General features: G+C 48.3%; 1 pseudogene; it reads right to left on the bottom strand.

Annotated features, from left to right (window-relative positions):
- LOC132319107 (hydrocephalus-inducing protein homolog) overlaps positions 1–13,638 on the bottom strand; it is a 67,699-nt pseudogene that overhangs the window by 48,222 nt on the left and 5,839 nt on the right.

The following is a 13,638-nucleotide window of genomic DNA, read 5'->3' as shown; positions in this document are numbered from 1 at the left end:
CCAGAACAGACTCCCACCAAAGGCTCCCTCATTCCCAGAGCTTTCAAACCTTCATTCTTCCCAACCAAGGAACTCCTGGGAGTCAACCGAGCTCAAACATCACTACCAAGCCCACTCTTCCTGTTGTGGGTGAGTGTTTCCCAGGTGAGATGCAAACAGCAAACATCAGACATGCTCTCCAGAAATGGCATTTCTAGGGAGTGGTGCTTAAAGCCTCCGAGACAGCCCCGACTGACAAGCGCAGCAGCCCGGCCATGGCCTGGAGGGCATCCCTCTGCAAAGGCAGAGCCTTCTCCTCACTGCAGGGGTTCCAGCAAGGCAGCCAGGGGATGGACCTGCCTTTAAAAGGCTGCCATGCAACACCACAAGGGGAGAGCTGGATGGACTCCTTCAATCCTAAGCCAGGCAACGCAGCAGAATCCCATTCATTCTGGGAGCCGGGTTGGGGAATGAGGCAAGACTCGCCCTTAAAACAGTAGATGTCTACGGTCAGTCATTCATGTCTGCACATGGAGAATTCAGCCTTCGTGCCTGTACAATCCTCAATTTCTTTGCTCTTAAGGGAGTCTGAAGTGGCAGGGATTTGTGGCCAGAGCTGAGTTACGTTGGGAGAACACCAGCAATGTTTCCAAGGACTGGACAATCTGCCTCCCATAATGGACAATTTAGCATATAAAAATCACTGAACTTCAGAAGAGTTAGACGCAGGTATGCTTTATAAGCATTACCTTTCCCCTGCGCTGAATCCTCGGCATACATTGGCAAGCAGATGAGCCAGGACCCAAGAAATGGGAGACAGGCACAGTGCTTCGAGCATGCACAACTCAGGTTTATGGAAACACAAGCTAATCCTCCACAACGATCAAGACAAACTACTACAAAATAAACACCGTGAAAACTGTCACCTCACTGTCTAAACCCATGGCCACATGGGTCTTGAAGTATTGGGTATAGTTCTGATCTCAAAAAAACTAGCTGAAGCATTTGAAATTAATAGAGAAGGGCAGAAAGTACGATTAAAAGTATGGAGCAGCTTCTATATGAAGACTGAACAGATTTCTCGGTTGAGGAATCCGTATGGGAGATAGATGGGAGAGGTTTGTAAAAGCACGAATGGCCCGGGAAATGTGAATAAGGAAAGACTTGTCATGATTTGTCACAAAACAGGAACCTGAGGGCCTGAAATAATCTTCTTGGTCAGAAATTACACAAAAGTACTAGTACTTTTCCAGGGAAAAAGTAGTACTTTTCCAGTACTCTTTGTCAGTAAGAACAAGAGTCAAAGAAAGATCTAGCCCTCGGAATTTTACCCTATAGATTCTCTAGATGCATACAAATGAGGCACCTTTTTGTGCTTCTCTACCCAAAATTTCAGTAGTTCTTTCAAGAAAGCGCTACCCATCCCATGAGCTTCTCAGAGTGAGCATAAACCATTCTCTGGGAATATGTCATTAACTGACAAATATTGAACAAAGCTGTGACAACTCATAAAGCCACAAAGAGCATTTGGAAGATACAGGAGCATTTTTGTAACCCCTACAAACTCGAGACAACTAAAATGTTCACTGCTGGACTAAAGCATCACACTGTCACCTGGATTAGGACATCATGCTCCCCAGGACCAACAGTCAGGAATAGGGACAAAACAAACCTCTCTTTCAAGCAAGAGAAAACACACACCAAATGCATACATGCAACAGAGAAAGCGTCTCGTTCAGCATCACGAGATACCTCTGCTGAACCAAGGCCGACAGAAGCATTTTAACATGTCGCACCTTTTTCTTGAGTTTTCCCCACTTACTCTTAAAGTGACTTATAAAGCTGACGGTATTTCTGTGGCCTGATCTTGGCTTCTCGTACCCTAGCATACATTTTACACCTATCTCGGGAGGCACTGAGCACTTCCTGCCAAATCCCAAGAGCCCTCAACTCCTGGCTACTTTAGTCCTGATGTTGGGAAGCATGGACTGTACATGGGTAGAGGGCAACATGGAAAAAAGGGTCTGTGGCAAGACGATGGAGAAGCAGTACATGGGACAGAGGTGTGTAAGGGACAGCACGCACTGGAGAGAGTCTGACAGAGACATGTGTTCCCCACATTACGCTTCAAACATAGCGTTGTCATGGACTAAAACTTCATGCGTGCATATGCACGCTGCAATGCAGAGTCAAGGTTTCTCCCTCCTCCACTCAGCAACTCCCAGAAAAACAGCATTCCAAAATCTCATTCCCATTTGAGGGGATCTACTTTAACAACCCCCTCAACACCAACTACTCTTCACTTTTATCCAAGGTAAAGCCGGGGCAGGGCAGGTACACCTGGAGAGGGAATTGAGGTGGCTGGGACAACGGGGAATGATGGCAGAAGACTGTCACAAGAAGGTGCTGGGTGCAGAACACCATGCTGACACCAGGGTCCCCCAGCGAGGGACCAGTGCACAGGACATACAGAACAAGGACAGGCTCAGCCTCTGCCCCTTATCCGTTCACTTCTAAGCACTGAAACATGCAGAGGTTGTGGAAGAAAATGTTTTAGAAGTTGCCCACAAAGCAAACTTAACATTATTCTGCTTAGAAAGGGCTCTGCTTTGAAGGACGCAGAGAGTGTGCACCACGCAGCGCCCAGCACTTACCTGTGTCATAGTGAACTATCAGGGACCTGGAATGGTGCCCCGTCTTCAGTGGGTGAAACTCCACTGTCACTTGCATGGCATCACCAATCCCAAGAGTCCCGACGGAGGGATCGACAGAGAAAGGGCTGCAAGGCAAAGAGAGCTATCAGGACTATTGCGGAAGATTTGGGGACTGTATTCCTTTGGCAGTCTAGTTCCCTTCAGCTCACTTGCACAAGCAAGGAGCAAACAAACCACAGCCAGCAGAAGACAAACACAACATACAGGTTCAGAAACAGAGCGACTGACTCCCGCTTCTGCAGAGATCCAGCCCTCAGAAGATCCCATGGCATAAAATGACCTCATCTCCCCCATGCTCTGCGTCCGATTCTCTGCAGCCTCAGGAGTCCAACTGCTAGCAATACCATCAGAAAAGGGCTTGTGAAGAGCACAGAAATGGTAACAGCTATTCGCATGCACAACCTGATGCTGATTTCCTCAGGAATCTGTCTTTTCCTGCCACCCAGAAACCTCACCTCAAGCGATGCAAATGTCAGGGCAATACCTGTTTCAATGAGATCACAGCCTAGAAATCAGACAGAGAAAAAGAGTCTTTTTGAAGACCGGGGACTAATTATGGTTCAATTTGCAGAATCCTTTTTTTTTTTACCTTGAAAGCATCCTGGTTTAGCCTAAGAAAGGGCAAGTTTTATCGGCATTTCAATGAAAGCTGCTCTAAGAAGAAAAGAACAACAGCAAAAATCTGAATGCAAATGCAGACTGGAGTGATACCACAGCATGGAAACAAGACACAAAAGGAGTATCCCATTTACAGCCTGAACAATTAAATCCCTAGCGAAATGAAGCGCCATTAACAGGAGCATAGCAAGGCAAGTTTAACAGGTCTTCTCTCTGTTCACAACCAATGCAATCTGGGACTCCGGGTTGTACTCCAAGCTCGGTAACTGTTTGCCTGGCCCACCAGACAAAGTCTGTGCAATGTCTTGGAAATAATTATGAAAATGTGTTGGCGTACTGTGGATTTAAGATGAGCAGTTATGATTTGTCACCAGGTAAACAGCTCTTGGCTGATAGAAACAAAAAACTCGATGCTTTAATGCTTAGGGCTAAGTCAGGTAAAACATGCTTCTGCACAACGGCAGCTGCGCTTCATGGCTCTTGTACAGCCACACTTAGAAAACAAAAGTTACTGGGTTTAGTGCTTTGCTGGTGGTCAATTTGTCACCTTAAAACCACGTTCTGGAGAGTTTTACCATGATTAGAGGACGCAATGCGCACACCAAAATAATGAGAACAACTGGAGCCATGCGCCAGCTGAACTTTGCTCACCTAAGTAGTGACAGCTGATGAAATTGCACTCAATAGAGCAGTTGGCAAGGACACTGCAAAAACATGCCTGCCTTTACTGGGTATTTAGTTTGGTGGTCACAACTAGATCTGGACAGCCCCGAGGAAAACTGTACACCTATTTGCAAGTTCCTGCCTATGTATTCTCCACAGCGATAAGCAGCAGCCTGCTGAAATAGCATCCTGGAAGCCTGCTTAAATAGCTTTGCCAGGCTTTGGTGGAAGCTCCTCTTGGACCCTCACGTTTCACAGGACAAAAGTAAGAAGTCTTCTTTCGAGCCCTGCTTTCCTGGGGAAGAAATTGAGGCTACTCAGGTGCACCAAGTCAGACAGTGGGTCTTTGCTGCATTCTTGACCTCAGCTCCTACACCGAGACCTCTGGGACCAAACAACTCCCAGCTCATTATCAACCAACTGAACTGGTTTCCTTGCAGATGCAGTGTCAAAAACGCATTACCCTCTCCAATTCAGCAAACCCCAAAACCGGTGACTGCCTTCTGAGACCAAAAGGAACAGCACAGGGCTGACTGCAACACCATTCACATCAGGCATTTGATAGGGGACCACCGGAATACCCTGTGCTTGTGGCCTCCCAGAGCACAGGTGTATTTGGCTGACAGTGGTATGCAACCATTTCAGAAGGTACTTACCACCAGCAGGTTGCAAGCTAGCTACTAACATTCTAGCACTCTCCAGGAAACCTAGGAGAGATAAAGCTCTGGGAGAAAATGCCCCCAACCCCTGCACCACAGAGTTGCTGCATTTTTTGCCTGTGCCCTCAGTAGCATTCTGCTTGGGGGCTGTAGTGCAGTCTTGAAGCCCGTGTCTGCTCGTCTCCACTTAAGAGCTCATTCTACGTAAGAATATTTGCTCCCAGGGACCAGACCAAACCTACCGGAAAACAAAGTTCCTGACCACACAGTGTTACTGTCAGGGCCTCAGTACCCTCAGCTTTGATCGACTGATCTCCAATTGCTCAGAATTACTTGCCAATAGAGACACAGCTGCTGATCAACTCTTCAATGTCTCTTCCACCAGCTCATAGCTGGTCATTTCCTAACACTGCATTTGGTCTACATGAACTGAGCTCCTAGAGCTGTCATCTGCCACGCACTATCCCATACAGCCCAAGGGCGGTCAGGTTGCCTTCCTTTACTTGTTCTTTCAAACTAACAGAATTGGTCTTGTGAGAGGCTGTGCTGGAGACACCACTGCAGTATGAAACTTCCCTGCAGCTTGCCGAGTTTCATCGAAGGTTGTATCATGCTTAAAACACTGTAAGCAACTGCCAGACCCACATGTCCTGCCCAGTTCCAGCTATGCCTGCAATACAGCAGCTCAGATGCTCTGGTTCCTTTTTGTTACTGCTTACCAAATCTATTATCACGCAACAGTGTTTTGCACAAGCAAGATGTTGAGTTCCTTTACCTCTGAGTGCTCATGCGGTAGCGGGCCTCCCGGTTCCCCATGTTGCGAACCAGCAGTGTTTTCTGGGTGCTGTACTTGACGGGACAGACACCGAAGTTCAGCTGGTCAGGGAAGTCCAGGATGGCTCGGGCACCTATAGCTCGGATCGGCACAACGAACTTTTCCCTTTCCGTGATGCAGGTGAGCTGGTGGAAGTAATCCTGCAGGGAAAGAAGCAATCTCAGCACAGTCCATTTAGTACCATCCCCACGGCAGAAGGAAAGCTGCTGTTTTCTAGGACTCTAACAGGAGCATTCAATAATATAATAGTCCTATTTGCCTTAATGACCTTTCAGTCCAGTAGCACGACTTGAACAGGGCTGCTAACTCGCAAAGAAGGAACAACCCCCTTGAGTCACCTGCTTTCCCAGCAAGCTGGCGGATCCAGACAAAATCATCTGACACTTGGATTCTGAGGCACCAAAATAGAGTCATTTCATGTACGGGATTACAGCAGTAACAAGAACCTGCCTTGATCGCCACTGCAGACTATTAAAGGCACCACTAAGAACTCAGTTGTGCCACAGGGCCAACTCCAATCCCAGCAATGCAGTGACCTCCTTGAAGCTTGGCAGGAGATGCTCAGGTACATTTTCAGAAGGACTTTGCCACATGCACAATCAAGAGTCAGTCTGGTGAAATACTTAACAAGTTGGACACAATAATTGCTTTATATCAGCTGAGTGTAGGGTACAGGTGTATTTCCCACCCCTTCCCATAGCATTATGGAGACAAAGCTGGGGACACACACCCTTAAAAGGTTATCTGATCCACCTCCCCACCCCAGAACTGGCTCAGCTCTGTACCCACACTACTCAAGAGATGTTTGACAAGTACTTGAAAGCACTAACAACTCCACCCCTGCCCTCAGCAGCCTGTTCCAGCTCTGCCCTAGGCTTAAAGAGAGCTCTTCCTCTGTCTAATCTCAGTTTCCCTTTACATCTCCTCCTAGCCTCAGGGGAGGCAGCAAACAGCTTTGCTTCCCCTCCGCTGCATGACTGATGTCTTCATCACCTCTCTTTTGTACAGTCTCCAGAATAAGCGACTTGCTGCCTTGCTAGCACGCCTCCCTGAGGCAGGTCAGACATCCCGACCAGAGCAAACTCAGCTCTGCCATTCCCAGTCATTGGCTTGCTCAGAAAAGAGACAGACAGACCCCCCCCTCAAGCTGTCTGGCATTTAGCAGTAGGGAGGTGAATCCAATCACCAAAATCATTCTGCTGTAGGGTTGAGCAGATCGATCTCCAGATCTACAGTGTGGCATAGCTGGGCTGGGAGTATCACCTTGCCCCCCGCTGAAAGCAGTGGTAAAACTGATTCGTAGGGCCAGGAGCCATTACCTCCAGCAGCTCTTAGTGACCAGTTGATAAAAGCTCTGCCTCTTATCACTCACTTGTTCTCCTGATCTTTTTTCCACTCAGTGCTTTTATCTCGTTTGGTATTTTTATAATTGTTGAAGCAGCAAGCAGACAATTTAGGATTTGCACACAGCAGCAAACCCCCTCAACCAGACAAGATTCGCATTCCTCTGCCCTTGGGATTTCCTGCTCCCATACCCATCCTCTCCAAGCCTGCAAGGGACCTACAGCAGCCAGACGAGGCACAGACACAGAGCTACAGCTTTAGCACAACAGTTAACACCCAGAGCCTACCAACCGCCTGCTCGGCTGGGGTTTAAGGTTGCAGTAACAGACGCTGTCACATCCAAGGTGGAAAAAGAATAAAGAAGTATCTTTTATTCTGGGTATCTCAAATATTCACACTGGATATTGCAGAAGGGCTTTTGCTTCTCATATTTGGAAGGTAAAATACCAGGAAAGGAACTGCAGCAAACGACCTACAGACTGGAAGATCACATTTCAGGAATGCGTTTCATCCTCAGCAAGTCCTTCTGAATTAGCAATTTTGTACTCAACCTTGCAGCCTAAGCCCTCTAAAATAAAAGCTATGGGCAGTCCATCTGAATTTAAAGCACCTATTAGCTGGGTACTTCACATCCTGGACTGTTTAGATCCTCAGAAACTGCATTAGCAAATAAAGAATCCTATTTACTTTTTTTTGTTGTTATTTTGGCCACACTCCTCTAACAAAGGCATTGTAAATCCAATTGAAATCTGCGTGCCTTATTAAGTCTGGGCATGCCATATGTACTTATCTCTCCCTTCCAGATGCCAGGTAGACAGAGGAGGACCCAAGGAGTTCAGATCAGCAGGGGAATAAAGAAAAAAGAAAACTTCAACAGCTGGAGGCATTTGAGGGAAGTAAAAGGAAATAATTTTCAAGTCATTGTCATTGCTAAGGAGCAGATCAGCAGCAATGTAAATAAGAGCCCAAGGAATCAATCCCCCCAAAAGCAAGCACAGCCAGCCTTCCCAGCTCCGCTGCCGGTGAGGGGCACTGGGACTGCCTGCACAGCAGCACCTGGGGAAGGGACTTCTCCAGGTCTGCAAAGACAAGGCTAAAGCAACAAGGATTTGGCCTCGCAGAGACAACCGTGACCTTTGAGAGAGAAAGCTGCCTCTTGCCATTCACATACACACATGTTGTGTGCTGAGCCCCTTCTCCAGGGACAACCTGGGACCGTGCATCCTCTACAAAGCTTGACTCAAAGCACTTCAGCACGTGCTGACCCTTCAACCGCGCTCTAGGACCCCAAAGTGGGACCTCGCAGCAAAGCTGAATGCAGCGTCAGGCCAAATGGGGTGTGGGGGGGAACCAAGGAAAGAGGGGTGCTAGGCAGAAGCTGGCTGCTCACGCTGCTGTGAATCCATGGTCCTGTAAGCTTTTGAAAGCTGAATCGCCCTCCCCTGGAGGAAGATCAAGGCTGCAATTCTCCACTGCAGCACTGCCCTGTCTTACCAACTCTGCTATGCACTTACTCACAGTCTAGGGGTACAGTCGAAGCCAGTTTAAAATCTTGTTTGACTTTGCAACTGCAAACCCTTAGCAGGCTGTTTAAAACCAGGTCTCTAAGTAAACATGCCTGGGTGAGGGAGGGGTTGCATCACTTCCATGCTTTAAAGACCGTTGTGTTTAGATGCAGCTTCAGGCTATAGATTTTCAGGAAAATACGACTTCATGCTTCATACAGCTCCGCTCTCAATTTCAGGGAAAATACAGTTCACTGTACGATGGTTCCTCTTCTCTTACTCCCCTTTGATAAGCAGTAAGTTACAAGCTCTGGCCTGCAAAGCATCACCGATGGCATTTGAATTAGCACCCGCTGAAATTAAAGCAACGGCTTGTATCAAAGGTGTCACTTCAAGCTCTTTGCAAACTCAGGCTAACATTCATGACTGTCACAGGGATATCAGCCTTAACTGCCCAGTATGCCAGCAAACTCGGATGTCAGTTTTACTGTAGAACCGATCCTAAACACTTCACTGAATTCCTTGCAGCAGGCAACTGCAAAGAAGAGATCCTTGTAGCAGGAGGTAGCATAGTAAGTCAAATAGGGCAAGCTCCCTGCTGAAACCATGATACCATCAAGGCTGGAAAATAAGGGCTGTTAAAAGAGAGGAGGGAGGCTGGAGGATGAAGATGGCTTCAGACGAGAAGGGGTACCCCTCCTCCTGCCTCCCTCAGCCACCAAGTCACAGGATGCTTTGAAATCAGTCCCTTCGCTCCAGGTTCATTTTGCGCAGGGCCATTTGCCTTGATCTTCTGCCCCTTTCCTCCTCCCAGGAGTCTTCTTGAAAGTATACTTGGAATAGCTTCCGTGTGCTACAAAACATCTAACAGGGCTGGACTGAATTTTAAAGGAGTTCATTTCAGTAATGGAACAGCTCATCGTCCTGTCATATTTCATATTAATCAATGAGCATTAATTCAGCCTCCACTGAGCATCGGTAATGAATTTTGCAAACCTTACAGACTGAACTTGGATTGCCTGAAAATATTGTATTGCTACAGTGAAAAGAGCAAGAGGACAAAACAAAATAGGCTGTGCTGTGGTTTTATAGTCGTCTTCCTTCCTTCTTCCTTTAAGATAATCTATTGATAAGCCTAAAGGACACACAAATGTCAGTATTTCTGGCTGTTGTTTATTTGCCAGTCAGTTCCACGATGGTTTCCAATTAGGCAGAGACTGTCAGACCATCGCGCAAGGACACCCGGGAACACAGGTGGCACGAGAACACCCCCGCTGTACAACCGGAGCCATAAAACAGAAATGCGTCAATCAGAAGCAGCAAGAACAACTAATTGCATATGTTGCCCAACAGAAGAATTAGCATTTCATATTTGTAACACAAGTGCCAATAAACAAAGAGACATGTCAGCTATTTCCTCACTTTCTGACAGTCTAATCACGTGGCACATTCCCAAATGACTGCGAGACAATAGGAAACTGCGCATTTTTCAAGGAAGGCCTGCATGGCACATGGCATTTCAGCCACTAACAACTCCCATGGTCCTTTTAGTTAGGGCTTAGCTGCAATTTTACTCCCCTGAATCGTGAGCGACTTCACTGAAGTCAGACGTACCCTGGGGAAGAACAGATTCAAAACAAGAGAATTACAGAAACCAGCTCCACACCAGGAAGACTCGCCAACCTTGACAGAGGGGTTTGTACCTGCATCCCGATTCACTGGGTTGTCCACAATCCCAGTGGATCATGGAGCAGCAGAGAGGCAGAGGTTGTGCCAAGGGAGCACTCATAAGCCTTGCACAGCTAAACCACAGATATTCTGCATGCCAGCAACTGCAAGCCCAACGCAGGTGGCTTTACAGAACCATTTCCCAGAGCCTGCCTCTTCACTAAGGGGTTTTCAAGGTGCTGTGCACCTCCTGACCACGCTACTGATGCATTTCTAGCTGAGCTACAGCACTTGGGTACTTCTCTGACTCACGCTCCAACAAGGACGAGACAGAATGTTCGTATTTGTACAAAATACTGATTCGGCTGTATAAACCCCTACATGCTCCTCACCGAGCAGCACGCACCCCTCTCTCAATGCCCTGCACAACCCCTGCACGGGGCACAAAACCCAGTTCAGCAGAAACCCGCCAGGCTGTCACCAAAGCTGTGCGGAGGACCTCTCGCTGGCAGAGCTCCCTATCCAGATGCTCACCTGTTCAAGGGCAAGACAAGGGACAAAGTATTGGACATCAGTGCTCTTGGCAGTTATCTCACCCTACTTCTACTTGTGGTGATGTTCACGTGTTGCTCTGCTGCCTCTCGAAACTTGAAGAGCAGCACTTTGCCGCCCTTCATGGGCACCCATTTACCTCTTCCACCCCAAAAATGAACACTAATTTATACTAATAAATCACATTTTAAGGCACCAGTGTACTTCGCAAAGCCTACCTCAGTGACATTAAGCTCTCGTGTCACTTGGGTAGCATGGAGAACTGCCCGAGGCCAACATAATTTTTACCCTAAATATTAATGATGTTAAATAATTTCTCAGTCCCTCCAAAGGAACAGATTATTTCACAAGCATGGGGAGCCAGGCACCACAGGGCATTTCCTCTTCAGTTTTCTATATCCATACTGTTTGAGGACAGGACAAAGTGTTAAACTGAATCTCAGCTGCAAATGGAAGATGAGAAAACAGCTATGCCCAAAGAGATCTTGCACCTCTGGCCTGCTGCAGAAACACCAGCTGGCTCAGAGCTATCCCCTAACCTTGCCTCTCCAACAAAGTCATGGGAAAAACAGTGCTAAGGGGTGGCGGGGGGCTGGTGGAAGGAGTCAGCCTGCCTGTCTTTGTCTGCCCGCAATGCTTCCTCCCTTCCCTGCCATGGACTAAATCCTCTGTATTAACAAGCCTCCAGGTAACAGCACTGACCCTTCGCATCACAGCACTGAGAATCAGACTTGCCAGGGCCATGGCACTGGTATTCAAACCTCCAAGCAAAAGTATGTGTGGCACAGAATAGGCGCCAGGTGACAGAGCAACCACAATAACACGCATGAAGACACAGCCACACCAGTATTACTGCCCACAGGCTCTGGGGTAAGGGGTCTGCCTGCAGACTGTACCTGCCCCTTTAGTCCCATACGTGCTCTGCCAGGCAGATGTCTCAATGTCATCTGCAGCACACCAACCTCCTGCTGAGTTAAGGACATCTAGAGCTCAGTGGCTCTGCACCAGGCTGGCTCCCTGCCATGGGCACAGCACTCCCTCTCCCCTACACTCGCAGCTGGATCGCAGGCGGGCAAGTATCCTCAGAAACAGCACGGCTGCAAGGCTTGGAAACACAGGGGAAGAAAAAGCATCATCTTTGCTCCAGTCCAGAGCCAGGCAGGGAAGTGGCTGCCAGGTGGGAAAGAGAAAAGCTCTCTGGATCTACTCATGCCTCTAGGATTTTCCATAATAATTACACCCCTGCCACTGAGATGGCTAAACATCTTATCAACACCCCTCCCTGCCACTTTCCTACTGTTCCACGTGCACCTTCCCTCACGAACGCTCAAGAAAGCACAGGGAGGGAAAGCACAGCCTGCGAGTCCCTGCTGCAGCGCCTAGCAGCACCCTGCAATGCCAAGATGTGACCAGCTGCAGCCTGGAGCAGACCTCACAGCAGCGGGTGGACTAGAACCGGCATGCAAAAAAAGCAATTACTTTAGACACAACGCTCAGCTGTGTCACTACTGTGTCCAACGTGATATACATTAAGGTGACTGCACTTTTCAAAGGTGGTGGTCCTCACTCTGATCAGGCTTACTTTGGGTCCCCCAAATAACAGGTCACTTTTAAACAGACCTTTGTATTTATAATTAGTGGAGCAAACCCATAATTATGCAGCAACGGACAGATACTACAAACCGACACCTTGAGAGGCTGCCCCACCACAGACGGTAGACTCTCTTATCCCTGAAGCCAATAGACATTACGTTAAATGTGCCAGCGCTGAAGGATAAAAGCAGTCTGAAACACACAAGAGCCTCCAGCCTGTGAGAGCATAATCTTCACCATGGGGAAAGAGTTTCCCCCAGTTCTAGATCCAGTGCAACCCCACCAAAACCAGGACAGTTCCACAAAACCCACACCAGATGCCCTGGTCTGAATCCGGCCCTGCAGGTGCAGCTTCCCCTGAAGGCACCAACCTCTTGGCACCTCCACTCTCACCTTGTTCTCCTCAGGGGTGAAAAGGATGCGGAAAGTGGAACGCATGCCAGGTGCTACCTTACGGCACGTATCCTTCGGGCTGATCAACTTGAAATAAGGTGAGCTCTCCAAGACGACCTTCACCAGCCGAGGAACCTACAGGAAAGACATGAGACTATGACTTTGCCAGTTGTGGAAACATGAGGAGAAGAGACCTAGCCATGCCCTGGTGACATCCTGCCTCAACCACCTTTCCAAAGCACTTTTACCTCTCGAGGTACATACACATAATACACAAGGGTGGACCTGAATCCCTGCTGCTGGGGCAAAATAGCTCCAGGCCAGAGGCAGTAGGGCAATGCCCTGCTGTGAAGAAGTGCCAAGCAGATAAGACACCAGCAGCATGGCGATACGATACCAGAATCAAGTCATCCACATAGTCAACAAACCCCGAGAACCTGCTTGCTTCTGCCTGCGCACATCCATGCCATCGCACCTCTAAAGGGGGAATGTATCATCTGAAGGCAAAACAGGACGTGTTATACTGGGGCAAGGAAGAAATTCACTTCTAACCTACCGGGTTTGAGCAGGGCAGTCAAGCTGCAATGCTACAGAGTCATGCAGGCAGACCAACAAGAGAAGGAGACCACAGACATTGTGGCCTTACTGGGAATAAAAGCAAGCTGAGGAGCAAAAGGAGGAACATAGGAAAACAAAGGGACAACCCCAGAAACAAGGAGATGGCTAAGAGAATTTAAAGGGGGCTGTAGAGAAGCAAGGAAGAAGCATGATACTCTATAAGGAAAGGCTGATGCAGAAGATCAGAGCAGTCAACTTACCACAATAATGGCAAGCCAGACGACCCCCCAGGCTGTGCCTATCAATTATGGGCTTCAAAGGCATTTTCTGCCTTGAGATGCATGACCAGCACTGACTCACACTGTGGTTTCATTACTAAAAGCCAATCTCAGCTCTCCGGAGCCTCTTGCTGCCTGCTGATTGTAGCCAGGCAGCTGCCAGTGCAGGCAAGGCAGATCTCTGGGCATTCCTCCCCACACCCGGGAGTCCCTGCAGGCACCCTGCTGCAAGTTTCTGCCCTCTGGGATGCCACAAACACAGAGACTGCACACAGGCAT

The sequence above is a fragment of the Gavia stellata genome, chromosome 24, assembly GCF_030936135.1.
Source record: "Gavia stellata isolate bGavSte3 chromosome 24, bGavSte3.hap2, whole genome shotgun sequence".
Lineage (NCBI taxonomy): Eukaryota > Metazoa > Chordata > Aves > Gaviiformes > Gaviidae > Gavia > Gavia stellata.
This window is presented reverse-complemented; position numbering and strand designations above follow the sequence as displayed.